The following is a 26,063-nucleotide window of genomic DNA, read 5'->3' as shown; positions in this document are numbered from 1 at the left end:
GTCAGCCCTTTAGACTTCATAGAATAACCATGCATATTATCCATGTCATTCAAAATATATTGTGCATGAGGGCTCAAGGGAAATTTAGTCCATATTATGAGGTTTCTCTATTTTGGCAACTCGCTTGCCTTCCATATATAAAGGGTTCCTAAATAAGAAACTAGTGTTGTGCTACTAATGCAATCTCTTGTGTAGAGTTTATCCATAGAAAATCTATGTTAAGAGATGGTGCTTATTATTAAATTGGATAAATCACAAGCTTAAAGGATATTATTCAACTAAAGTAAGATGAAGTTGATAAGAGGCCAAGGTATGAAAACTTTCTCTCCTTCAGTTGTTTTAGTATTTTATCCTTAGTGGAATGTATCATAGTATATGTTAAATTCCTTTAAATATAAAATGTTGAATAGTGCATATAACTTTGACATCAACCACATGAGTGCACTAATTTAAAGGAATTTAATCTATCCTTTTGGGTTTCAAGAATGATGATTCATTTTCCATTCACATATAAGGATCATCATTTGTGAAACCCTCCCTCGTGTTCTTAATGCTTTCTTTTCTAAGTGTTTCACAAGTTCCTTCCAAGTGCTTTAAAGATGGATTCAAAATCTACAAAAGGTAAAAAAGGGGCAAAGATGAATGAAGTTCAAGATCACTTGGTTGGATGAAATCATAAAGAGAAAAGAGATCACAATGAATCAAGGAGGGAGTTGAACCATTCTTTAAACCAAATAATGAAGATGTAGTGACATAATCATATAATATCCTTCATTATGAGGTTTGAGTTTCCTATTACCATGCTTTAGCTTTTAGTACTTCAATTGATATACTTTTAGTTCTTAAACCTTCAATTGGTATAGTTTTCATCATCTATTTAACCTCATATTGTTGATGTGCATGAGTGTACTTTATGTACACTTGCATGTACAAATTGAGGGAGAGTTTAGCCCATATCTTATGAGACTAATGATTTCCTTCAAGCACATGTTGTGTAGTCTCACACCTTGGAGAAAGGAGAACATCAAATGAGGATGAGTGGTTCCAAGGAAATGATCAAATATTTACCACATGTCACCCCATGGATTAGTTCTATTGGGGAACAATATGCGTTCTCTAGCATAAGTTCAATTGTTTCAAATATATTATTCCTTGACCAAGATATATGATGAACTCCTCTAATAATCTTAATTTAATCAAGTGCACTTTTCAAGTAATTCGAGTACTTGATGCATACATTTAGGGGGAGCTCATTCTATATCATGTATCCTTAAAGACTAACATTTTCTTTTAGTGAATTTGTGTAGTTCTTTGAAGAGAATGAGTTTTTGTTGATTTTTGAAGAGGATAAGTTTCCCTTTGGCATGCTAAATTGACTCAATCCAAGTCATGATGAAGACTGATGGGCATCAATGAAAATTATCTTATTTTGTGTAAAGAAGTGCCAAGCCTATCAAATAACTGAGTTGAAAAACAATCATCTCGGTGGAGACCATATGGCGTAGAACAAAGGTGTGTCATTCCATGAACTATTGTATTACCTTTGTACATCTAGGTTCTTACATGCTATTGTGTGCATGTGTATGCAATATCTTAAGTCACACCATAATGTTGCACTTGTGGTGACGATTAAAGAATCTATAGATATTTGATTAATACCACTTGTGGTGATGTCATAAGTTAGTCTTAGTTATCTTAGTGAGGTATGAGTCAAACATGCTAACTTCTTAAGAATCTTGGCTTAAAATATTGCATATCATGTCTATTAGTATACTTTTTGATTATGGGTAATTCCTACAATTGGTACAATTTCACATTTTCATACTTTATTTGTACCAAGGTTCAAATTGTAGAACTTAATCCCCTGGCCTCACAAGTCCAAGTGCATAAGCTAAACAAGTATTCATAACTTGTATGCACACATTTAGGGGGAGAATGGTCTATAATTTGAATCTTTGAGACTAACTTAATTTCCATGTCTATTATGTGTGTAGTCTCAAATTAGTAAAGAATTTTCGGGCAAGGACAATCGCTTCCACTGCAAGTTTTGATGGGTATCAAAGATTATTTGCTCCAATAAATGTATCTTTTATACATTTCATAAGAGAATGAGTTTCTCTTGTATATGCTACTCCAACGTCATCTAAAATTGGTAAATATATATCACATCCTTTTGGATTGCAAATGTCTTGATTAGCATAGCTTGTAAATTCTCCTGTCTAGATCTTAATTTATTAAATAGTGCACATGTTCCTTGTTTCATGATTATGTTCAATTGATACTCCTTTTATGCCAATGGTACTTTAAGTTGCAAATAAGTACTCTCAACAAGTATCAATTGAATTCATATATATGTGTTCACTAAAACTTGAGGAGAACATAGTGTAATATGCAATTAGTAATCTGCTTATCTATCTAATTATATCAATTAGTGATTTTCAATTGGTATTTTTCATATATGATCACTAGTTGTACAGTCCATATTTGTGCAATTTTCATGTTGCCTCTTGTTGTGATAAGAAAATGCTAGGTGACATTTAGACTCAAGGTATTAAGATTCACCTTCGATTTAGTATGACAATCTTCATTTGATATCTTGGACCTATGTCACAACTATATCAACAAGAGCTTGTAAATGAATTCTAAATCCAACACAAGTTTGGAACACCCCCTTGAAAGGGTAAATGCAAAGGTACATCACTTATGAAACTTCTCCATTACCTTTGTGCCATCTAAGGACCCTTTTCATGATAGTGTGTTCATATCTTGCTTAATCATAATTTCTACCCTTTATATTCTTTGTATCATTTTTGGAGATTTATGACAAAGGGGGAGAAATTTTGCATTAAAGCTTACCTTTAGTCTTATGTAACTAAGTGTTAGAAGACTTTTGAAAAGACGAGAAATAATTAACAAAAAGGGGGAATCATAAGAAAAACATAAGATGTAGAAAGTTGATAAGTGCATAGTATGTCATGAGCATCATGTTTATTTTATGATATAAGTTATCTTCATACTTTGACCCAAATATGTGCTTTTGGCATTTGAGTACAAAATTGGTATTTTCTGAAATGACATATTTAGGGGGAGGAAACTATATCATAGGATTCAAAATCTTATTTATCAAATCCCATGTAAGCTTTAAATGTGTTGTCATCAATCACCAAAAAGGTGGAGATTGAAAGTGCATTCATCCCTTTTGTGAGTTTTGGTGATTTGGATAACAACACATTTAAAGGACTAGCAATTTTGCTAAGTGTTGAACAGAAAATTCAGTATGATGAACATACTTGAATAGTGTATAATGATCAGTGAACAAAGATTCAACACAAGGTTAAATAACCAATGAGACAATGCAAATGGATATAATATGATATCTGTATTGGTTTGAATATATATATGGACAAGACATGAGAAAATCACTACATACATATAATCAGAATAGAGGTTGAAGTGATTAAGAGGATTGGTCAAGCCAAAGTGAATAAGATATGAGGAATCATGAATTGACTTGACCATATTACTATGAGTCCATATATGCGTCTATGAGAATCATACTAGAGCTTGATTGAATTTAGCATTTATATCTACATGACATTCAAGCAAGGTTCACAATATTGAAGAAATGATTCTCTCAATGGATGCTCAATATGATGTGACTCAAGAATGGCTTGATAGGGTGAAGATAGCAAGGAAAGGGCTTCGAGGGACCAGGCGAAGGTGAAGGCCAAGCGATGGCTTATGGACCAAGGTACCATGGCTAAGGTGAAGAAGAGAGTACTTGTACTAAGTCGAAGAACTAATCAGCTATGAAGGGTTATAATATGTTGATGCATTAGTAAGGTGACTTGAAGCCATGATTTGAACTCATATATGGTGAAATGGTACAAGTCATAGGGTTTGATTTGTGTTTGCTTCAAAAGGTGAGACAAAGATGTTTGTGATCCTTATGAAGCAACGCCATGGAGAAATCACACATTAGACACCAATTACTCAAGAAGTTTACTTAATTATATTTTATTTAACTTGAGTATAGAAATCGTCGTACTTTCAAGGGGGATCCAAAAGGAAGGTAGGTGTTTGCCAAGGCTCAAGCCTTTATATTCAAAAGCTATTTCGAAAAACCAAAATCCCTTGGACACTCTATGTATGACTTTTGTTAGGATTGAGAAACTGAGAGTGTTCCTATTGAAAAGCAGTTGAGCTTCTTCAGCTGTAGTTGAGCTTTTTCAGCTATGTTGAACCTCAGCTGAGTTGAGCTTCTTCATCTGCAGTTGAGCTTTTTCAGTTGCAGTTGAGCTTTTTTAAGTGCAGTTGAACTTCAACTTCAACTGTGAACCTCTCTGACCATACACCAGTTGAACTTGCCTCAGGGCCAGTTGAACTGGGGTTTTCTCTCCTAAACTTTCTGGTCAAGACAAGTTGAACTGGTCCCCAGGAGCGGTTCAACTGGTCTCTGACTCCTCTTCTCAGACTGTCCAGCAGTCTGCCAGTTAGGCTGACAGGTATGACGAGGGGCGGTTCAACTGCCCCCTAGGTAGGTTCAACCGGTCTCTGTCAGTTTAATCAGTCTGTGCAGCAGTCTGCCAGCCAGAATGGCAGACAGACTAACAGGTTTGCCAGGGGCGGTTGAACCGGTCTTGGTAAGTCTGACCAGACTGTGCATTAGTCTGCCAGTTAGACTGGCAGATAGGCTGACAGTCAGACCAGGGGCGGTTCAACCGGTCTCCCTAGAAAAATTAGTCCAATGGCTAGTTTTGAAGCCCCGTCTATATATACTCACTCCTACCTCTCTCCCCACAAGTAGAACACGACTTGAACTCTATTTCTAACTTGAGAAACACCTCCCAGTCTCTCTCACACACCTCTTGCCTCTCCCATTTCAAATCTTTGGAGAGAAATCTTTGAGTGAGATTGAGAGCTGCGGTTTTTGTGCTTCATCTCCGAATCGCTCTTGCTCTTCTTGATTCGAGATTTGGTACTACATCGAGTTCTTTGTGGATTCATTACCCTTGGAGCTTCTAGCTCCTAGACGACTACGTGTCTCTTGTGAGTCTCCAAATCTTGTGGAAGACCACAAGAAAGTTTGTACTACTCGCTCGTTTGAGCAAAGATTGTGTGGGCTTGACCTTTGTGGTCGGCGAAGGGAGGATTAGGGTTGAAAGAGACCCGACTCTTTGTGGGCGCCTCAACGAGGAAGTAGGGCACCTTTTGTGGTGTGACCGAACCTCATGATAAAACTTGTGTCTCTTGTGTTCCTGTTCATTGTGTTTGTTCGTGTTCTTCGTTCTCACACCATTCTATGGAAGAATTGTTAATACCTTTTTGGTGTGTGGATTTTGAGAAGTGCCCTTCTCAGATCTACTTCTTTGAACCCTGTGGATCATCTAGGACATCCCATTTGCAAAGTTAACTGGGTGAAATTCGAGATTAATTTAGTTTTATAATCCATTCTTTAGTTGTGCTCGTGCAAACCGGTTAAACCGGGTTTGACACCGGTTGAACCGGTTTTATCTAGTTTGTTTCTAGTTTTTGTTGAAAATATTTCTGCTTGCCTATTCACCCCCCTCTAGGCAACTTTCATAAATGTTTGCTGGAAAATTTTGAAACATTTGCAAATTTGAATTGTGAGCTAACAACTAAAATTGAGCAATTAGAGTCTAATGCTCCATCCTCAACTACCGATGATAGCCTTAGCAAAAAGAATGAAAAACTTAATGCTAAGTTAGCTAGTTCTCAAGAAGCTATTGAAAATTTGCTAGAGAAAATGGAAATTCTTAGCATACATAATAATGAGCTAACTAGTAAGCTAGATAGCATCGGTAGCACCACATGAGCATCTTTAGTTAAAATTCCTGAAATTATTAAGAAAGATGCTTCTACTTCTTGCTTTGATTTAATTGATGATTCTAATCCCTGCAATCAAGTTCTTGTTAAGAATGTTGTTATAGAACATGTTCGGATGAGATTGCAATGGAGAATGAGCAATTATGGCAAGAGGTGGCTCGCCTAGGCAAGGCTCTGTGTGACAAGAAAGGCAATCCAAACAAATCCAACCTCCTCAGGATAACACCACTGCGGGTGTGAACAAGCATGTGGAGGGAGAAACTGTTATTTGTAGGCTATGCCACAAGGAAGGCCACAAGTCTTACCAATGCAAGGCGAAGACCGGGGATAAGCAAAAGCTCAAGCAAAAGCCAACAAGCAAAATCTATAACACCTACATCAATAAGGTGGACAAAAAGGCCGCTACACCATATTTGATCAAGAAGAAGAATAATGGAAAGATGATAGCAATTAATGCCAACAAGCAAGTCAACAAAGGAAAAGGGGCCAAACGCATCTGGGTACGAAAGGAAATTATCTCAACTATGAAAAGCACCAAGAAGGTTTAGATCCCAAGAGGGAAGTGAGAAGTTCGAAGGACATTAGGGAATTTGGAGACTTGGCAAAATTATGATGTATATCATGGGATGCATCAACTTGGATCAAGTCTATTGCCAAGTGGGTTAGTGAATACTTTGGACCCCAAATTCCCCACCTAAGACTAAGGTAACTAGATTTATTTCATTTCTTTGTTTTTAGATATGCGTATCTATTTTCTTATATCAAGGTTTTACCTTACATGCCTAGCTTTACATTTGGTATTTTCTTTTGATTAAAATTGCATACATACTAGGTCAATCATATGGTAGGAATGCTCGTTTGATTTCATATACCTGAGCAAACCTACATGGTTTAAAATGTTTAGTTTAGCACAACACATAGCTTATTTAACATTCCTAAGTAAATGACACTAGTGCTTCAAAGTTTATATCCTACTAGTGGTATTCTCCAATTGGTGTCATTTTGACTTATATGTGTCAATGCTCGGATTATAGATAATTTTCCCCTCTTGATCTCAAAATCAAAGTGCATGTCTGCAACAAGTATTCAAAACTTGTATGCACATCTTTAGGGCAGGTTACTCTATAATTGTAACACCACAAAACCATCATCTAAATATAATTCATTTATATTATTAGTGGTAAATATAGTAGTGAATTTTTCTTTCAAGTGTTTGATCTTATTTAACTTTAGAAAAATTTTTGTTTGCTCATATTGGATTGATGATTGTTTTTGTGGAATTTCTTTTATATTGAAAGCCCGATTAATTAATATATAAAAATTGGACCAAAATTAAGTAATTTAGTTATAAATAATTTTGGTATAATTATTATGATTTTTAGAAATATTTAAAAATATATTTGTTTATATTTCAAATGAAAAAAGCTGAAACCCTAATGGCTAGGCCCAACCGGCCCAGCCGCTCGCCTCCTTATCCCCTCCCGCCCTCACTCTCTGTCGGTGAGGCCCACCCCGGCCCCGCGTCTCTTCTTCTCCCTCGCACCGCACGGACGCGCCGCCGCCATTTTGCCCCGACGAGCGCACCCGCCGGCCTCGCGCCCTCGAGCCGACCGAATCGACGCCTCCTTTCCTTGCGCCCGAAACTGCCGCCGCCACCTCCTCCTCTCCCTCCCCCACTTCCCTCTCTCAATCATTAGAGTAACCGGCGCCATTGATGGAGTTAAGCCGCCGACGCCTTTACCTCCTCCCCGGTGTCCCTCCCTCTCCCTCTCTTCTCTCTATAAATAGGAGCCAGCCAAGCTCTCCTCTCTCCCTCCCCACCGTGCTCCCTCCTCTCTCTCTCCCTTGTCTTGTTGTCATGTCGTGCCCAACCCGCCTCGCCGGAGCTCGCCACCGCGTGCCCGCCTCACCGGAGCCCCGCCGTTCGGCGAGCCACGCCCTGGTTGGACCGCCTGTCCTCGTCGAGCCTCTCTGCCCGACGCCGAGCATCCCTACCATCTCCCCTCTCCCCCGTCGAGTTCCCTGCGTGAAGGCTAGCTCAAGGTTGAAGAAGCACTTTTTTACATTTTAGCCCCTACGTTTGAATAAAATTAATTCTGAGATATACAGTGCAGAAACTATTAAAAAGAGACCCTTGATGTATACATTTAACTATAGATCAGCCCTACACCAATATTTTGGATATGGACATTATTTTTGTATTTTGAAAATAAATAAGATATGTCATGATTCTTGATTTTGTGATTAAGTATTAGAAACATTTGCTACTAACTTCTCATTGTAGAGCATAAAACGATATTATGTTAATAGTGGTTTAAGTATAAGTTTTACTAATACAAGAAAATGAAAGAAGTATTAGGCCACGTATTGTTGGTTAGGTTAAGATATAAACTTTCACTAATTAGGATACAAATATTCGTACGTATATCGCTTAATCACTTAGAATTAGTAAAATATCTATTTATGTCTGTAGGAAACGGGTGACACCTAAGAGGGGGGTGAATTAGGACTTCTAGAACTTTCACTAAACTAGGCCACAAATAAAACCCTAGAGAAAAACCTATGCAAATAATCAAACTAGAATGTGCAAGCTAGGTTTTGTCTAAGTGTTGCCATCTCTACCGCAATGGCTAAGTTTCAATCTACACAATATAAGTATGAATATAAGATTAAAACTTAAATGCTTAATATAAATGCGGAAACTTAAAGAGAAGGTAGAGATGCAAACTCTCGTGGATGACACCGGTATTTTTACCGAGGTATCCAGAACCACGCAAGGTCCCGACTAATCCTCGTTGGTGTCCCTACACAAAGGGAAGCCCACGCGAGGACCAAGCACCTCGGTCGAGTAACTCCGTAGAGAGCCGCGGGCCTTCTCCACGCGCAAGTGGTGCTCCCCTTCTGGCTCCTCTCGGACGCTCCCCGCCGTCTCCACTATCGAGCTTCGGGCTGAAAACGCCGCGGGCCTCGTTCCCTCCGGTACACGGTGGCGGCCGTGACACAAACGCGGTTGTCACAGTCTCGCAAGAATCTCGCCTCAGTCGGTACAATAATGGCTCGCGCAAGAGCCGAGGGGTTGGTGGTTTATCTAAACTCACTCAACTAACTAGGATTCACCTAGAGCAAGCGCTAAAGCAGTCTAACTAACCTAAGCACTTCGCAAAGCACCTACGCTTATCACCGAGTGATTCTATTAAGCACTTGGGTGTAAGAGCACTTGGGAATGTCTACTATATGCCTTGGTATGTCTCTTGGGCTCCCACACATGAGAATGGCCGGTTGGGGTGGTATTTATAGCCCCAACCCCAATTCTAGCCGTTGGACAGTGTCGTCGGACGCACCGGACAGTCCGGTGCACCACCGGACAGGCACTGTATAGTGTCTGGTGCATGCCACGTCAGCCGACCGTTAGCGTCTATAGCAGTCGACCGTTGGATCCGACCATTACCCGACAGTCCGGTGCACATCGGACAGTCAGGTGTTATAGCCCGAGGGAGCCTGTTTGCGGCCCCTCTGCGTAGACTGTCCGGTTGTCCTACCGGACAGTCCGGTGCGCACTGGACAGATACTGTTCATTGTCCGGTGCTCCACTAGGCGCTGGCTGACAGCCCTCTTCTAGGGTTTCTACGCTGATTCCTTCGGGCTTCTTTTGTTCTTGAGTCTTGGACTTCTATGCTTCTTTTGAGGTGTTGCATCCTCATTGCCTAAGTCCAATCCTCTTCGCATTCTGTGAACTACAATTATAAACACTAGCAAACACATTAGTCCACAGATTGTGCTAATCATCAAACACCAAAACTCATTAAGCAAAATGGCCCGGGGTCCATTTTCCTTACAATGTCAAAATAACCATGATTATGTTACAAAAGTTCAAAATTAGTAATTTACATTAATTCTTAGAATGTTAATGTTATGTGATTTATAAATAAACATTTTAGCAATACGTATAATTTCTATTTAGAAAGGAAATGATAAAAACCCAAAGGATTATTATTAGTCATGAAGAAAATAATTAATTAATAATCATTTTCCGTAAAGTTTGTTAAGTCATGTTATCTACGTTATATTAGATAAACTAGCTTCATAGTCACCTATACATATATTTTCACCAATGATAACTCAAAGTGGAAAATTTAGTGGATTAATAAAATAGTTATGATTTAAACACTATTTACAAGTATCATTGCGTGATATGTGATTGTTTATGTAATGGTGAATGTTACCCATGTAATGGTGTATGTTTATTTATTTGGCGTATGTATTCTTTTGTATGTACGATACGCAAATCGATGCTAGAAGTTGACTGTGAGGTAGACGAACCAAACTCGTTCGAGGACGACCCACGGGACACATTCGAGCAAGGCAAGTGGACTTCTCCCTCTTCATTTCTATTTGTACCCAAATAATGCATAAAATATTGTTTACTTTTCGGATATTGCATAATTTGATGGGATTTGCCTAAATAAGGATTTCCTAGAATTACCAACCCTATTCCTTGAATTTCCCTAGGATAAATGCTATGCTTAGCAATTTTTGCTATTGCTCAACTTGATAAATATGATGTCAATCTTTTAATGATATTATGTTCCATAAATGAAGTTTTATTTATGATGTTAACCCAATGGTTAAACAAGAACATTTTGTATTAAATGGAACATGGAGTGACCACACAGGATAATAGTGCAACCACGAGTGCTATAATGGCTCTGGCTTTGATAATTAGCTCTATAGACCTAGTGCATAGCAACCCTACTTGAAAGATGGGCAAGAGGGGGCGGCAGTGGTTTGGTGGTAGCTCATGTTAACATGGGGTGGTAGTCTTCGCTAAGTTACCTCACCTAGAGGGCCATCAATACCGATGTGGAAACCTTAGCGGGTGGCTTTGTACTAAGGATATTTTGTGAAAGCCTTATAGTGGATCCCTAGCCATTCACCTAGGTAGTGTTTATGGGTCCCATCAACCCAGGCTAGATGGGATACACGACTTGTGGGTAAAGTTGTAACACCTCTGCATAGTGTAAAACTGATCTGTCACCCGTGCTCACGGTTAAGAGCAACCTGGACCGTCACATGATAATTGAACTTAAAGATGGAAAATAAATCGTGATCCGATGATCTACCAGTGGTTTGCTTAAGTGATTTCACTTACGTGTTTTTGATATAATCTTATGCCTTTGATTAATTGGGATATTTGGGACACACTTACAAGTAGTAAGACAGGTGTTGCTAATAAAATATTGACTAACTAAAATGCTTACCGCTCATCCATAGCCTACCTTGTTAACTTTGCATTATTTCCCCCACTTGTTGAGCCCCGACCATAAGTGAGCTCACCCTTGCTAATATTTTGATCAGAGGGTGATGACGAAGACTTCACAGATGATGTTGATGAATTTTGAGTCTAACGATGTGTCAGTCACCTTCCTATGGAAGAGTGTCCATGTTTAATTCCGTCGTACTTTGATAATGATACTTATTAAGATACTATCTTCTGGATGATGTAATAAAGTTACTCTACTCCCTTTTACGCCTTTATTGCATTGTATTTTGATATATTACACTTGTGACATCAACATATGTGTGGAAAATGGATCCTAGCCCACATATGTTATTCATTCGGTTTTGCCCCTTGAAACCGGGTGTGACATAAATCTAAGTCTTTGAGACTAATACCTGCTTCCAAGTGTGTTATATGTGTAGTAGTCTCATTGAAGGAAAATGGAGTCCCCAAAGAAAGACAATAAGCTTCCAATGCAAATATACAAGTATTTTCAGGTTCCGCAAGTGGTTTCATTCCACTACCGACATCATTTACATGTCTTCTCCAGATTTTGATTAGACTATATTTCATATCTTATGCTTCCCATGTTGCTATAAATGTATATGTTGTTAAAATATATCTTTTACCTATGCATAGGGGAAGTTAATCTACTCAATCATGTCTTGTTTCCTCTTGTTTTCATGTGCATTTCCTAAATAGAGGATCTCCAACAGGGGGAGTATGTCTTCTTTCAAAGAAAGGAGGAGGATATTCCTTCAGAGGGGGAGAATACTCTTTTAGGGGGAGTAATCTTTTTAGAGGGCAAGATTTTTAATTGCTTCCTATATGTTTTTAATGTCTTCCTTTGTGGTATTTGATTCCAAAGGGGGAGAAGTTTTAGGGACCACAACAATTCAAAATATATCGAATACCAAGCAACACCCAATTGAAAAATTTAAAATATTGAGCTTACAAATGGTTATGGTTCTACAAAGTAGTTTTGGTCTAAAATAGAAAGTATGTGGATTATGGAGTTAGGGGGAGGCTTAAGTCCATAATCTCACATTTTGGGGACATTCATGCATCCTAGCAAGAAGATTGCATAATTTCAACAAAATATTTATTTTATTTGCTTGCTTTGGTTGTGTTGTCATCAATCACCAAAAAGAGGGAGATTGTAAGAAAAATGGACCTTGGCCCATTCGACTAAATGATTTTGGTGTTTGATATCGACATAACCTATAGACTAATGTGTTTGCTAGTGGTTATGTTTGTATTTCATAGGATGTGAAAAGGATTGGACTTGAAAAGAAGACTTGAAAAGACTCTAAGAAGACCTACCAATATTCAGCACAAGTCCAAGACACAAGACCAACAGAGCCCAAGAACAAAAGACAAAAGACCTAGAAGATGGGTTGTCAGCTAGCGCACCGGTGGCACATAGTTGGCTCACCGGTGGCACACAATTGGATCAGAGGTCGGTCCTATGCGCACCGGACAGCCAACAAAGACCTTCCATTTTCTCCCTGTCTGAGAGGAGGCACCAGACTCTCCTGTGTACACAGTTGGCGCACCGTTTGCGCATTGTTGGCGCACATTTGGCGCATCGATCAATCCATGAGCGTAACGGCTAGCGGTCACTGTCAGTGTCAGATCTAGCCCTTGTAAACACATAGTTGGCGCACCATTGGCGCACTATTGGTGCACCATTGGCACACAGTTGGCGCACATTTGGCACACTGTTGGCTGGCAGGACTGTCCAATGTGCCACCCAACAACAGTCTGCTCTCCAACAGCTAGTTGAGTTGGGGCCTATATATACTTCATCCAAGCGGCCATTTGAAGGTATGTGAGCCCAAGCAACATACCAACACATGTTATAGACATTTTCAAGTGCTCAAACACCCAAGTGCTTAATAGAATCACTCGGTGATTATCGTAGGTGCTTTGCGAAGTGCTTAGGTTAGTTAGACTGCTTATGCGCTTGCTCTAGGTGATTTCTAGTTAGTTGAGTGAATTTAGAAAAACCCACAAAACCCCTCGGCTCTTGTGTGAGCTGTTGTAATTGTACAGAGTGGGGCGAGAGTCTTGTGAGACTGTGACAACCGAGTTTGTGTCACGTCCGCCACCGTGTACCAGAAGGAATGAGGCCCGCAACGTTTCTGTTGGAAGCTCGATAGTGGAGATAGCGGGGAGCGTCCGAGAGGAGCCAGAAGCGGAGCACCACTTGTGTGTGGAGAAGGACCACGAGTCTCTATAGAGTTACTCAACCGTGGTGTTTGGCCCTTACGTCGGCTACCCTTTACGTATGGGCACCAATGAGGATTAGTCGGGACCTTGCGTGGTTCCAGATACCTCGATAAAAATACTAGCATCATCCACGGGAGTTTGCATCTCTAACCTAGTACTTTACCTTCCGCATTTACATTAAGTACTTAAGTTTCAATCTCTCCTTTCTAGTTAGAATATTTAGGATTGGAACTTAGGTTTTTGTAGTAGAGATAACAACACATAAACTAAACCTAATATACACATTGTAGATTGTTTATTTGCATATGTTTTGTTGTAGGGATTTACTTGTGGCCTAGTTTAGAGAGAGTTTTTAGAAGTCTTAATTCACCCCCTCTTAGGAGTCACCGTTTCCTACGGTCACTTTACTTTTCTCAGGAAGGTGCTAGAGACTGCAATGTGTGAGTTGTTCGCTGAGTGCCTTATCTCGGTAGGCTTCACCCACAACATGCTAGTAAATGCCCGGGTTGTATTCAATGACTTCAGTCTGGTGTATGAATAATTGGCGGTGGTCGTTCATCCGCTAGACCTGGAGGGAGAAGGCCTCTTCGATCGTTGGACTGTGTGGCTGTAGACGGAGACCACATGGCTGCCCGACGTGATTCAAGGGTTGATGACCTTTTCTGTCCTCGTGACCTACCAGAGTGGATTTGAGTCATTGGTTCACGAAGGGTGCGACCACGTGGCCCGTTTGACCTTATCCGACTTGGTGACACTGAACCTTTACACCGAGGTTGGCGAGGTTGCTGGCATGAATGTGGACAAAATGTTGGATCACATGTGGAGCCCCTTCGCCGCTGAAGTTGCCCGCAAGTGCTCAGTGGCGGAGCTGGAGCGGGTAAGTGATGTTTGCTATGTTTTCTAGTTTCTTTGCTCAGTCATTTTCTGACTATTTTTTCAATAGGCAAGGATAGCGTACAAGGACAATACGAAGACTAGTGATCCAGAACCTGCGGAGGCCAGTCCCGTGACGATCGTGCCATTATAGCCTCCAGCGCCTAGTACCACGAAACCTTCACTCAGTGACATCGCAGCCAATGAAGCGAAGGTGTAAACCCGTCTTGATAGAGACTCCTTTTTGTTTATAGGGTAGCAGAGCCTGATACTTGTGTTTTTGAAACAATGCTTTTGCGTAGGTTCCTTTTGCGAGGCCTACGCAAAGCGATCAAGAGGTGCTTTTGATCAAGGAGGAGAACCGATTGGACAATGTTTTGTGCATCACACCTCTAGCTTGCCAGAGTCCGTCAAACTCCGATAGTGTCAACAATTATTTTAATTCTCAATCGTCGATTGATGAGAACGACTTAGGGTTTTTTGTGGAAATGGATGACGAGTCCTTTGAGGAGGACTTGGACTTTTTGTTGTGTTGGATATTGCGGCTTTAGGTGCTCCCGGAGTAGGCAGGGGCCTTCTGCAGGTGTAGTGAATGAGGGTCAACGATGCGCTTGTGCTAGCATGCCAAAGCGAAGGGGCTTCACAAGTTGATGGTGTCGGTCCTTCGAAGTGCAAGCGAGGGGGTGCCCGACGCCCGGAACTCTTGGAGTTAGTTGATCCCATTTTTGTTAGAGCAATGTGTATGGATGCCAGGAAACTCGGTGAGGTAGATATTGGCTCGCATCATGCTATCTTGATGGAGGCCCTCAGTGGTGACCACAAGTTAGATCGCATTAGCGATTTTGTCCTTGATTTCTTTGGAGGGAAGGGGAGTTTGAGATTATGTTGCATAACAATAGGGAGGCTGGTCTTATACCAAAGGAGGAGACCCCTAGTCCATAATTGCGCTATTTGTAAGACATGTAATAATGACTTTGATGATGTTATGCACTTGGTTGTTGTAACATATTTGTCGGCGTTTCGACCCCGGGGAGTCCCCCTGGACCGACGAGTAAATTGTCACTGCGTGTCCCAGCCCAGATGGGTCGGCGCGAGACGGAACACAAAGGGGGGAAAAACAGCAAAGGGGAACCCGCGGCCTTCGTGTTGTCCGCACCCAGGGCGGATGCGCTTGCAGTAGGGGGTTACAAGCGTTCGCGTGGGAGAGAGAGAGAGCGAGAGCCTTGTGCGTCAGCCCGTTCTCCCGCGCGGCCAACCCTCTCGTACGAGAGCCCTGGACCTTCCTTTTATAGACGTAAGGAGAGGGCCCAGGTGTACAATGGGGGGTGTAGCAATGTGCTAACGTGTCTAGCAGAGAGGAGCCAGAGCCCTAAGTACATGCCGTCGTGGCAGTCGGAGAGGTTTTGGCGCCCTGTTCATGTGATGTCGTGGCCGTCGGAGGAGCGCTTGAGCCTTGTGGAAGTACAGCTGCCGGAGCTGTCGGATCCTTGCTGACGTCTCCTTGCTTCCATAAGGGGCTGAGAGCCGCCGTCGTCATGGAGCACGCGGGGTGCCATCATTACTTGTTTACCGGGGCGAGCCAGATGGGACGCCGGTCTTGTTCCCCGTAGCCTGAGCTAGCTAGGGGTAGGGTAATGATGGCCCCCCCCTGTGACGTGGTAGGTCCGAGCCCGAGGTCGGGCGAGGCGAAGGCTCCTTCGAGGTCGAGGCTGAGTCCGGGCCCGGGGGTCGGGCGAGGCGGAGACCGTCGTCCGGGGTCGAGGTTGAGTCCGAGCACAGGGGTCGGGCGAGGCGGAGACGGCCTTCCGGAGTCGAGGTTGAGTCCGAGCCCTGGGGTCGGGCGAGGCGGAGACCGTCTTCCGAGGTCGAGGTTGAGTTCGAGCCCTGGGGTCGGGCGAGGCGGAGTCCGTCTTCCGAGGTCGAGGCTGAGTCCGAGCCCTGGGGTCGGGCGAGGCGGAGTCCGTTGTTCGGCATCGAGGTTGAGCCCGAGCTCTGGGGTCGGGCGAGGAGGAGCTTCCTATGGCGCCCGAGTCTGGACTTAGCTGCTGTCAGCCTCACTCTGTCGAGTGGCACACAAGTCAGAGCAGGGCAGGCGACGCTGTTTTCCTGTAAGGTCGGTTAGTGGAGCGGTGAAGTGACTGCGGTCACTTCGGCCCTGTCGACTGAGGAGCGTGCGTCAGGATAAGGTGTCACTCGATCCTTGCATTAAATGCTCCTGCGATACGGTCGGTTGGCATGGCGATCTGGCCAAGGTTGCTTCTCCGCGAAGCCTGGGCCTCGGGCAAGCCAAAGGTGCGTCCATTGCTTGAGGGGACCCTCGGGCGAGACGTGAATCCTCCTAGGTCGGCTGCCTTTGCCCGAGGCTGGGCTCGGGCGAGGCGAGATCGTGTCCCTTGAGTGGACGGAGCCTTGACCTGAATCGCGCCCATCAGGCCTTTGCAGCTTTGTGCTGATGGGGGTTACCAACTGAGATTAGGAGTCTTGAGGTACCCCTAATTATGGTCCCCGACAGTAGCCCCCGAGCCTCGAAGGGAGTGTTGGTACTCGCTTGGAGACTTTTGTCGCACTTTTTTGCAAGGGGACCGGCCTTTCTCGGTTGCGTTTCATTCCGGTGGGTGCGCGCGAGCGCACCCGCCGGATGTAGCCCCCGAGGCCTCGGAGGAGTGGTTTGACTCCTTCAAATCTTAGCGCGTTTCATGATGCTTCGGCCGGTCTGGTTGTTCCCTTATGCGAACTGGCTGTAGCCCGGGTGTATAGTCAGGTTCCAAGTTCTCGGGCTGGTATGCTGACGCTGTCAACGGTTTGGCCGGAGCCGGGTTTGCGAGAGCAGCCCCCGAGCCTCCGCACAGAGCGAGAGGACGACAAGGACTGACTCGGCTTTTTTCATACGCCCCTGCGTCGCCTTTCCTCAAGGAGGAGGGGGGGAAAGTGCCATGTTGCCCTCGGAGGGCGCCGAACATGGTGTCTCCAGTGAGTTGCTAACGGGTGATCCGAGTGGACGCCCGTGCCCCGTTCGATAAGGGTCGGCTAGTGGCCCAGAGGCGCGCTCCAAAAGTACCTGCAGGTGATTTGCCGGACCCGATCCCGTTTGATAGGGTCCGAGGGCTCGATGCCTCCCTCTGATGGGATTCCGTTACAGAATCGCTCCTGCTGGTCTCGGAAATGTCCTTGGGTACCTCAGGAGCGTAGCCCGAGCCTCGGCCATGTATCGGACGTACCCAGAGTCATCCCTCGCTCTGCGTGCTTTGAGGCGGCTGTCAAACCCTTCGGGGGCCAGCCTACGAACCCCTGCTCAGTAGTGGGCGCGGAGCCCGAGTGGCCTGAGGCGGCTGTCGAACCCTTCCGAGGGGCCAGCCTTCGAACCTCTGACCAGTGGTGATCGTGGAGCCCGAGTGCTCTGAGGCGGCTGTCGAACCCTTCCGAGGGGCCAGCCTTCGAACCTCTGATCAGTGGGGGGGCTCGGGGCCCGCTTCCTTCGCGGAGAAGGATCCCTTTTGGAGTATCCCCCTTTCCCGGTCCCTATAGCAAGAGAGAGAAAGAGGAAGAGGAAAAGGATACGAAATCGTACGACGTGGCGCACCTTTTTTGACGCGGTCATTATGGCGGAGGTGAAGCGTCGCCTGCTTCGCCTGCCAAAGGTGCCGCCTGTCCTGCCGCAGAGTTAATGCGACGGGACGAGTGGTTCGCGGGGCAGCCGTTATGCGTGCGCGAGCCGTTCGAAGAACGGAACACGGGCGCGTTGTCCTCACGCCGTGGGAGAGGGTTCTCTCGCTGTCCCAGGAGGAGACGTGAGCTTGCAGACGACTTGACTGCTACTTCCGCCCGCCTGCCGCCGCCATTACTGTCGGCCCATTTCTGGCCGTATCGACCATCGCGCCTTCTCCCGCGGCTGACTGACCCGTGACCGATGTGCTCGGTTGGCACTTTTGGGCCATGCGCAGGGTTGCCTCGAGTCACGGCACCGGTTCCGCAGTCGAGAAGGCGCGGTACTGGCGCAAGTGGCGGTGCAGTTTCTCGCATGTAGTAACCGGCGCGCCGGTTACATGACGTGTGGGCCTGGGCCCCCATGCTGGACGCGTCGAAGTCGAAAGGGTGCACCCCCTTGGTGTGGTTGCATGCCGCCTGCATGGCGGTCCGCCCTTTCACCCGCTGTCTTGGGCGAAAGTGGAGGAGCGCTTGTAGCCACTGGGCAGTTACGCGCACCGCGCGCGGCGGTTTGGCCTCTTTTGTCCTGGGCCAGCTTGCATGACGCGTGGGACCCAGCCCCCATGGCATTGGGGGAAGACCTTGGAGCGTGTTGGTGAAGACTCAGTCTGCGACGGCTAAGGACGCAAGTGGGGAGAGTCGCCTTTAAAAGGAGGGTGACCCCCTTGGATGGCAACCATGTCTTCGTACTCTCCCCATGCATCGCGCCCTTCCATCTTCCGAGCCCCCGGATGGGGAGCGCCCGCGTCGCTTTCGTATTGTCGTCGTTGGAGGAACGCAACTTCGCGGAAGTTGGTACCTTTCAGCCATCGCTCGGCTTCAAGGATTTTCATCAGGCAGCCCGACTGCATCCCCTCGCCAGTGGTCACCCAAGACGGTGACCACCAGTTCGATGGTGGGGAGAAGCGAGCCGGGCTGCGGCCTCTGCCCCGCCCTCAGCTTCAAGGATCTTCATCATCTTGGCTGGGGCGGAGGCCGGGCTGAGCCGGAGCTCTACCTCCCGCACGGGTTCGTGGGTCACCCTCTCCTTAAGCATTCAGGGGTGAGGGCGCTCACCGGCCTAGCGGAAGGGGCGGACTTCGACAACGCGGGCTGGTCGGCCGCGAGCGTCGTCAGCTTCAGCGTGTTGGGCTCGCTGGCTTAGCTGGCTCTAGCGCAGCTTCCAGTGCCACCTTCCACCGCTGGGCGGAGTGCGGCTATCTGCCCGTCGTACGGGCGGCTGTCGCGCCGCGCGCACCGGGGGACCGCCCAAGACGTCGCGCGCTGCTAGGGTGGCGTTCGTGTTCTTGGGCTGTCCTGCCTTTGCTCCGGTACGACGCCCCTGCGCGAAGGTCGGTGTTCGCCCGTCCGGGAGGACTTGAGTGGGGATCTACCGGTGGGCAGACGGCTACCGTCGTCGGTGCTGAGGTGGTGGCGGCTGAAGAAGTCCTCGTCACCGACGGGATCACCGCCACCATCCGCGCTCCGGACCTCCGTCTCTTTGGCTTTGATAGCTTGTCCTTGCCCCTCGAGTGGGGACGTGGGCGAGGGGCTCGTCGCAGCAGCGTCCTCCCTGAGGTCATCGCTGCTGCTATTTGGCCACCCGGAGCGGAGGTCGTTGTCGCTGCTGCCGGAGCGGGTGTCGGCGAACCACCTGGGGTTCTGTCGCCCCGCAGGCCCTCCAATGTGGGGGGTTGTTCGTACCAGCGGGGGTGGAACCGAAGTTCCGTCTGTAATGGCACCTTGAGTGCCGGTGTCTGTTCATTGTGGCTGTCGGGGCCTGAACATTTATGTATTTTGGCGTGAAGCCATGTTTCTTCCTCATTTCGAGCGCTAGGACTCGCATGTTGGCTAGCTGAACCGCTTAACCATGTGTGAGTTGCCTCGTGCGGAAGGTGACGAGTGAGGTATCCGTATCCCGGAGGCGTAGGAGTCCCTCGGCTCAGTCGGCCTTGCCGCTCGAGGCTTCTCTTGCTTAGTTAAAGAAACCCTCGGCCGCTTCGCGATGAGCCGGAGCCGGAGGCAGCGGTGTCAGCATGGATAGAGGCAGAGTTGGCTCGAAAAGAAGCTTCGTCGGCTGGAGCCTGGCCGGGCTGTCCACTGGCCGGACCAGCGCCGGAGTCGGGTTGCCGAGGCCATGAGCCGGGCTGATGTCCTCGGAGGACAGCTGGCTGAGGCTTCGGAGCGGCCAGTCGAGCCGTCTGCTCGGGCCGGGTTCCTGGAGGAGACCCTAGCGGCGACAGCCCAGGCGTGGTGCCGACAGGTTCCTTCGAGGTGGAGATCCTCCGACCGTGTTGCCGTCAGAGGCCGGGTCGGATTCCGCCGAAGGTGGAGTCGACGCCGAGGGTGTTTCTGCTCCCCCACTGATGTCTGATCCTGCAGGAACAGTTTATCTGTAGTGTGCGTATGTTTTTTGCGGCCGCCGAGGCCCAAACATATCGTCATCGTGTTGTAGAGCTGCGTTTCTTTTCCCCTTGTTTCGAGTATCAGGACTTATTTGTCGGTAACAGAATTGTTTGTCCGAGCGAGAGTTACTTTTCACGGAAGGTGATGAGTGAGGTATCCGTTTCCCGGAGGCGTAGGAGTCCCTCGGCTCGGTCGGCCTTGCCGCTTACGTGTACTCTTACTCGTTCGTAGGATTCTGTTATCGATATAGTCGAGAAGGCACGAAAAATCATTTCGACAGAAAAGGTTTCGAGCATTAAGACTTGTTCCGTCAGTGGAATCGCTTATCCGAGTGTGAGTTACTTATCGCAGAAGGTGATGAGTGAGGTATCCGTATCCCGGAGGCGTAGGAGTCCCTCGGCTCGGTCGGCCTTGCCTGCTTACGTGTACTCCATCGTTTTCAGGATCCGACTTTCGAAGTAGTCGAAAAGCACGAAAGATGTTCTGGCAGAAAGACTTTTTCCGAGGAAAATTTTGACGCAGAGGAGGTGCCCCCCTTCTAGCCCCCGAGGGAGGGTCAGGCTTTGCCGAGGCAAGGCTGACCCTTCCTTGATGGTTAGACTTCATTGGCGTATGTAAACGAGGTGTATGAACGACTTGAAAACATCTTAAGGGTAGAAGCGACGTAGCTGTCGGATGTTCCAAGCGTTGCTGTAGACCTCGCCTTGACTGTTGGCCAGCTTGTATGTTCCGGGCTTCAAAATCTTAGCGACGATGAATGGCCCTTCTCAGGGAGGCGTGAGCTTGTGACGCCCTCGGGCGTCTTGTCGTAGCCGAAGCACCAAGTCGCCCACCTGGAGGTCTCGGGACCGAACCCCTCGGGCGTGGTAGCGTCATAGGGACTGCTGATACCGTGCCGAGTGTAGTAAGGCCATGTCCCGAGCCTCTTCCAGCTGGTCCAGTGAGTCTTCTCGGTTGGTTCGATTGCTTCGGTCGTCGTACGCCTTCGTCCTCGGGGATCCGTATTCTAAGTCTGTGGGCAAGATAGCCTCGGCCCCATAGACTAGAAAGAACGACGTGAAGCCCGTGGCTCGGCTTGGCGTTGTCCTCAGACTCCAGACCACCGAGGGGAGTTCCTTCATCCATCGCCTGCCGAATTTGTTGAGGTCGTTGTAGATCTGCAGCTTGAGTCCTTGCAGAATCATGCCGTTGGCACGCTCTACTTGCCCATTTGTCATGGGGTGAGCTACGGCGGCCCAGTCCACCCGGATGTGGTGATCCTCGCAGAAGTCTAGGAACTTTCTGCCGATGAATTGGGTGTCGTTGTCGGTGATGATGGAGTTCGGGACCCCAAAGCGATGGATGATGTTGGTGAAGAACGCCACCGCCTGTTCGGACCTGATGCTGTTTAGGGGTCGGACCTCGATCCACTTGGAGAATTTGTCGATAGCGACCAGCAGGTGCGTGTAGCCCCCGGGTGCCTTCTGCAAGGGACCGACGAGGTCCAGACCCCACACAGCGAACAACCAGGTGATGGGTATTGTCTACAGAGCCTGAGCAGGCAGGTGGGTCTGCTTTGCGTAGAATTGACACCCTTGGCAGGTGTGTACAATCCTAGTGGCATCGGCCACCGTGGTTGGCCAGTAGAAACCCTTTCGGAAGGCGTTTCCAACGAGGGCTCAAGGTGCTGCGTGGTGACCGCAAGCCCCCGAGTGTCATCAGCACTGGATGATCTCTCCCAGGGGGGAAGGATGACACCACAGTCACCGGATGAGACTCGAAGTAGTGTCGCAACTTTCGCCGTGTCAGAATTACCGCGTACAATAGCTTCTGGATTTGCGGGTAGCGGATTTTGGTCTCGGACAGTACTTCACTGATGAAGTAGACCGACCTCTAGACGGGCAATGCATGCCCCTCTTCTCGTCTCTCGACCACGATCGCGGCGCTGACCACCTGAGTGGTAGCGGCGACGTAGATCAAGAGGGCTTCTCCGGCAGCGGGGGGCACCAAGATGGGTGCGCTTGTGAGGAGCGCCTTTAGGTTCCCGAGGGCTTCCTCGGCCTCGGGGGTCCAAGTGAAGCGCTCGGTCTTCCTTAAGAGGCGGTACAGAGGTAGGCCTCTTTCGCCGAGGCGCGAGATGAAACGGCTCAGGGCCGCAAGGCATCCCATAACCCTCTGTACTCCTTTCAAGTCCTTGATGGGCCCCATGTTGGTGATGGCCGCGATTTTCTCCGGGTTGGCCTCGATGCCCCGCTCGGAGACGATGAACCCCAGGAGCATGCCTCGGGGGACTCCAAAGACACACTTCTCGGGATTGAGTTTTACGCCTTTCGCCTTGAGACACCGGAATGTCGTTTCAAGGTCGGAGAGAAGGTCGGAGGTTTTCTTCGTCTTGACTACAATGTCATCGACATAAGCCTCAACCGTTCGACCAATGTGCTCTCCAAACTCGTGGTTCATGCACCTTTGGTATGTCGCACCCGCATTCCTCAAACCGAATGACATAGTAACGTAGCAGTACATGCCAAAGGGTGTGATGAAAGAAGTCGCGAGTTGGTCGGACTCTTTCATCCTGATTTGGTGATACCCTGAGTAGGCATCGAGGAAAGACAGGGTTTCACACCCAGTAGTGGAATCCACGATTTGATCGATGCGAGGCAGAGGGTAGGGAACCTTCGGACATGCTTTGTTTAGACCAGTGTAGTCTACACACATCCGCCATTTCCCTCCTTTCTTTCTCACAAGCACAGGGTTGGCAAGCCATTCGGGATGGAATACCTCTTTGATGAACCCTGCAACCATCAGCTTGTGGATCTCCTCGCCTATGGCTCTGCGCTTTTCTTCGTCGAATCAGCGTAGAGGCTGCTTCACGGGTCGGGCTCCAGCTCGGATATCCAGCGAGTGCTCGGCAACATCCCTCGGTATGCCGGGCATGTCCGAGGGACTCCACACAAAAACTTCAGCGTTCGCGCGGAGAAAGTCGACGAGCACTGCTTCCTATTTGGGGTCGAGCTCGGAGCCGATCCAGATCTGCTTGGAGGCGTCGTTGCTGGGGTCGAGAGGGACAGACTTAACCGTCTCAGCTGGCTCAAAGTTGCCGGCGTGGCGCTTCGCATCTGGCGCCTCCTTGGAGAGGCTCTCTAGGTCGGCGATGAGGGCCTCGGATTCGGCAAGGGCCTTGGCGTACTCCACGCACTCCACGTCGCATTCGTACGCGTGTCGGTACGTGTAGCCGACGGTGATGACCCCGTTGGGGCCCGACATCTTGAGCTTGAGGTAGGTGTAGTTGGGGACGGCCATGAACTTAGCGTAGCATGGTCTCCCCAGCACTGCGTGGTAGGTTCCTCGGAACCCGACCACCTCGAACGTGAGGGTTTCCTTTCGGAAGTTGGAGGGAGTTCCGAAGCAGACGGGCAGATCGAGTTGTCCGAGAGGTTGGACGCGTTTCTCGGGGATGATCCCGTGAAAGGGCGCCGCGCCGGCCCGGATCGAGGACAGATCGATCTGCAGGAGCCCGAGGGTCTCGGCGTAAATGATGTTGAGGCTGCTGCCTCCGTCCATGAGGACCTTGGTAAGCCTGAAGTTACCGATGACGGGATCGACAATGAGCGGGTACTTTCCTGGGCTTGGCACGCGGTCGGGGTGGTCACCCTGGTCGAAGGTGATGGGCTTGTCGGACCAGTCTAGGTAGACTGGCGCCGCCACCTTTACCGAGCAGACCTCCCGACGCTCTTGCTTGCGGTGCCAAGCCGAGGCGTTCGCCACATGCCCACCATAGATCATGAAGCAGTCGTGGACCTCGGGGAACTCCTCTGCCTTGTGATGCTCCTTCTTGTCGTTGTTGTGGGCTCTGCCACCTTCCGCTGGTGGCCTGGCCTTGTGTAAGTAGCGCTGAAGCATGACGCACTCCTCAAGGGTGTGCTTGACGGGACCCTGATGATAGGGGCACGATTCCTTGAGCATCTTGTCGAACAGGTTGGCGCCTGCGGGAGGCTTCCGAGGGTTCCTATGCTCGGCGGCGGCGACAAGGTCCACGTCGATGGTGTCGCGTTTCGCTTGCGACTTCTTCTTGCCCTTCTTCCTCGCGCCGCGCTGAGCGGACACCTCGGGGATGTCTTCCGGCTGGCGCCCCTGAGGCTGCTTGTCCTTCCGGAAGATGGCCTCGACCACCTCCTGACCAGAGGTGAACTTGGTGGCGATGTCCATCAGCTCGCTCGCCCTGGTGGGAGTCTTGCGACCCAGCTTGCTCACCAGGTCGCGGCAAGTGGTGCCAGCGAGGAACGCGCCGATGACATCCGAGTCGGTGATGTTGGGCAGCTCGGTGCGCTGCTTCGAAAATCACCGGATGTAGTCCCGGAGGGATTCTCCCGGCTGTTGGCGGCAGCTTCGGAGATCCCAGGAGTTCCCAGGGTGCACGTATGTGCCCTGGAAGTTGCCGGCGAAGGCTTTGACCAGGTCGTCCCAGTTGGAGATCTACGCAGGAGGCAGGTGCTCCAGCCAGGCTCGGGCGACGTCGGAGAGGAACAGGGAAAGGTTGCGGATGATGAGGTTGTCATCGTCCATCCCACCCAGCTGGCAGGCTAGCCGGTAGTCCGCGATCCACAGTTCCGGCTTCGACTCCCCCGAGTACTTGGTGATGGTAGTCGGGGTTCGGAACCGGGTCGGGAACGGTGCCCGTCGTATGGCCCGACTAAAAGCTCGCGGACCGGGTGGTTCGGGCGAGGGGCTCCGATCCTCCCCGCTGTCGTAGCGTCCCCCACGCCTGGGGTGGTAGCCTTGGTGCACCTTCTCGACGAGGTGGGCTCGACGGTCGCGTGCGTCCGGTGTTGACCGAGGCTTCCCGCATGAATCGGGAAGTCGCGGCGCGATGCTCCGAGGGGTACCCCTGCCTTCGGGAGGCAGAGCTCTTGGCCCGTCGGACCGTGGCATCTTCCAGGAGATTCTTGAGCTCTCCCTGGATACGCCGCCCCTCGGTGGTGGATGGTTCCGGCATCGCTCGGAGTAGTATCGTTGCCGCAGCCAGGTTCTGGCCGACCCCACTGGAAGCTGGGGGCAGCCTTGCCCTGGCATCGTCGGCGATGCAGTGCTGGACGTCCTACGCCAGATGACGCGCTTCTCCGGCCGGTGCTCGGTCTGCCCACTCCTGCCCGATATTTTGCCGAAGCTGCACAAGTTGTCCTGCTTCCTCGTCGAGGGTGGCCTGTACCTCGCGGATTTGCTCGAGCTGTGCGTCCTGACCCCCCGCAGGGATTGGGACCACAACTAGCTCCCGAAGGATGTCAACACGAGACGCAGGCCTAGGGGGATCACCGTCCTCCGGCATACCAAGATGGTTGCCTTCGTCGAGACCCCCTAGATCGACGTGGAAGCATTCGCGACTTGGGCCACAGTCCTCGTTGCCGAGGCTGTGGCTGCTATCGGAGCAATCAGAGAGGCAGTAGTCACATGCGGTCATGAAGTCCCGCATGGCACTGGGGTTATCGAGCCGGGAGAAATCCCAACCAGAGTCGGGCTCAACATCTTCCTCGGAACCCAGGGGTAGGTCGAGACGGCCGTCAGTCGGTCCCAGGGTGACCGCATATGATACCCCGGAGGGTTTGGACATGCCTTTATGAAAGCGTCCACCGAAGCGGGGTCGCTTGGTGGGTCGCAGCTGAATCTAAAAGGCATGGGATGGGAAACGGACGGTACCTCTTGATCAACGGGTGGTAACGAAGTCGCGTCGGGACGGACTGCACCGTTGTCTCGGGTACGAGGCTAACTC

This window comes from Zea mays, chromosome 3 (assembly GCF_902167145.1).
Source record: "Zea mays cultivar B73 chromosome 3, Zm-B73-REFERENCE-NAM-5.0, whole genome shotgun sequence".
Classification (NCBI taxonomy): Eukaryota; Viridiplantae; Streptophyta; class Magnoliopsida; order Poales; family Poaceae; genus Zea; species Zea mays.
The sequence above is the reverse complement of the archived record's forward strand: the minus strand, read 5'-3'. Positions refer to the sequence as shown.